We start from the raw sequence: 3,030 nt of genomic DNA on the forward strand, positions 1-3,030 counted from the left end.
GTTGACAGGCGAGTGCGCTTATCAGTTATAATTACCCCAGCAGCACTAAAAACACGCTCCGATAACACGCTAGCGGCAGGGCAGGCCAGGACCTCCAAGGTGTACAGAGCGATTTCATTCCAAGTGTCCAGCTTGGATACCCAATAATTAAAAGGCACAGAGGAATCACGGAGGACGCTGGTACGGTCGGCAAGGTACTCCCTCACCATCTTTTGAAACTTTCCACTCCTTGTGAGAGTACCCCGCGCCTCAGGGCCTGTAAGCTGGGCAGGTCTCAGAAAACTGTCCCAGAATGTTGACAGTGTTCCCCTGCCTCTGCTGGATTGGAGTTGCCTCTCTCTCGCTTGTACGCCTTGGTTGGTCAACGAACTGTGACCTCTGCCGCTAGTGTCTTCAGATGGAATTTTTTTTTAACAGTTCTGCAGCAAGGGCCTTCTGGTACTGCCCCATTTTTGTAGACCTCTCCACCTCAGGAATAAGAGAGTGAACGTTCTCCTTGTAGCGGGGGTCTAAAAGTGTCACCAACCAGTAATGACTGTCACCCAACATTTTGACAACGCGAGGGTCACGGTTAAGGCAGAGTAACAAAGTCAGCCATGCGCGCCAGACTGGTAACGGGCAAGACTTCCGTGTCCACACCAAGATGACGAATGACCATGCTCTCCTCCTCCTCCTCCCCCCTGTCCTCAGGCCACCCACGCTGAACCGACGGTATGACAGTTGTACAGGTACTACCGCCTACAGCGCATGATACAAGCTCCTGTTCTTCCTCCTCCTCTCCCTCATTGTCCCCCAATGCACGTTGGGATGAGATGAGGCTGGGCTGTGTGTAATAGACCGCTACGGCTTCTTGATCCATCTCATCATACTCTGGCTGCAATGCCTCCTCTTTAATTCTCTGCAGAGAGCATTGCAAAAGACAGACAAGTGGAATGCTGACGCTAATGATGGAGTCATCGCCACTCACCATCTTGGTGGACTCCTCAAAGTTGGTCAAGATGGTACATACAGTACAGACCAAAAGTTTGGACACACCTTCTCATTTAAAGATTTTTCTGTATTTTCATGACTATGAAAATTGTACATTCACACTGAAGGCATCAAAACTATGAATTAACACATGTGGAATTATATACTTAACAAAAAAGTGTGAAACAACTGAAAATATGTCTTATATTCTAGATTCTTCAAAGTAGCCACCTTTTGCTTTGATGACTGCTTTGCACACACTTGAGAGACTGCCATAAAGACTGAGAGGAGGGGGCATCTTTGCATGCAGTATGGACAGGGGATTGCCATGCACACACAACAGGTGACACCTGCTGACACTGGTCGTGGACCCTGGGGTTCGCCCCACAAAGTCGGGTGCTTTACTGCCATGTGCCTGATCATGCTGGTGGTGGTCAGGCTGGTAGTTTTGTCACCCCTGCTGATGCTGGCATGGCAGGTGGTACAAATGGCCTTTTTGGGGTTATCAGCAGAGTCTTTAAAAAAATTCCAGACTCTGGAAGACCCACATGTTGTACTGGCAACGTCCCTCGTGTTGGTGTTACGGGGAACTGTTGCCGGCCTTCTGTGTGCGGCCACCACACTGCTTCTTCCTGCCTGTTGGGGTACTCTGTCTCCCTCACCCGGTCTGCTGCTGGCCTTGCTCTGCATGTCCTCCTGCCACGTTGGGTCAGTTACTGGATCATCCACCACCTCCTCCTCTTCCACTTGCGCACCACGATCCTCCTCCTCACTTCTTGGCAATTGTGTTTCGTCATCGTCAACCTCTTGTGACAAATTGCCAGCGTTGACTTCCTGTGGCCGTGGCTGTTCAAATATTTGGGCATCTCTACATGGGATCTCCTCTTCCACCACTTCAAGCGGAGCAGGCGAGGGGCACAAATCTGGAAATGGACCAGTGAACAGCTCTTCAGAGTGTCCAAGTGTGGGATCAGTTGCTGTCTGACGATACTCGGCATGGTGGGAGGAAGGAGCATCAGGGTGAGGAGGAGTATGCGGTCGAGACTCACGGCTACTAAGAGTTGACCGTGTGGAAGACAGACCGGAAGTGGTGGTCTGCTATCCAATTAATAACCTGTTCACACTGATCAGTTCGCAATACTGGTGTTGTTCTGTGCTTCCCTAGTAATTCGGTCAAGAAGTGGGAGCGAGAAGATATGGCTGTTGGTTGTGGCACATTTTCACCTTGGCCACGGCCCCGTCCTCTGCATGTACCATCACCAGAACGTCCACTTCCATGTCCCTTGCCACGCGCCTTGCCCATTGTAAAGTAAGTAAAATAGCTTACACTCGCACTATCAATGGAAAAAGGGTAATAAAGTAGATTAGAACCGTGGAAGAGGAAAATCACAGTTCTATTTCTCTGGCCTACACCCGACTCTTTTAAACAATCTGAACAATCAGGGAGAAACTATTACTGTTTTTCTTTACGGAAAAAATACCAAAAGGTGAATAATAGAGATTTTTACCGTGGAATGGCAAAACCACAGTTATTGTTTACTGGGGTATACCAGAAAATTTTGAATAGATATATTTGCGGCTGAACAATGAGCGACACACTCAAACTGTTTATTTTTAGGTAAAAATGGCCCAAAAGTGGATAATACAAAGATTTGACCCGTGGAACTGCAAAACCACACTTGTATTTCTCGGGCCCACACCAGACTATTTTCAACAGATATATTTGTGTCTGAAAAATCAGGGAGACACTATTAGTTTTTTTTTACGGCAAAAAATGCCAAGATCAGGATAATAGAGATTTTTACCGTGGAACAGCAAAACCACAGTTATAATTTAGTGGTGTATACCAGACTATTTTCAACAGATATATTTGTGTCTGAACAATCAGGAGATACTACTACTGTTTTTCTTTGCGGCAAAAAATGCCAAAAGCAGGATAATAGAGATTTTTTACCGTGGAACAGCAAAACCACAGTTATAATTTACTGGTGAATACCAGACTATTTTCAACAGATATATTTGTGTCTGAACAATCAGGAGACACTATCAGTTTTTTTTTTA

This window comes from Phyllobates terribilis, unplaced genomic scaffold, assembly GCF_046119375.1.
Source record: "Phyllobates terribilis strain yellow unplaced genomic scaffold, ASM4611937v1 Scaffold_239__1_contigs__length_3013552, whole genome shotgun sequence".
NCBI lineage: Eukaryota > Metazoa > Chordata > Amphibia > Anura > Dendrobatidae > Phyllobates > Phyllobates terribilis.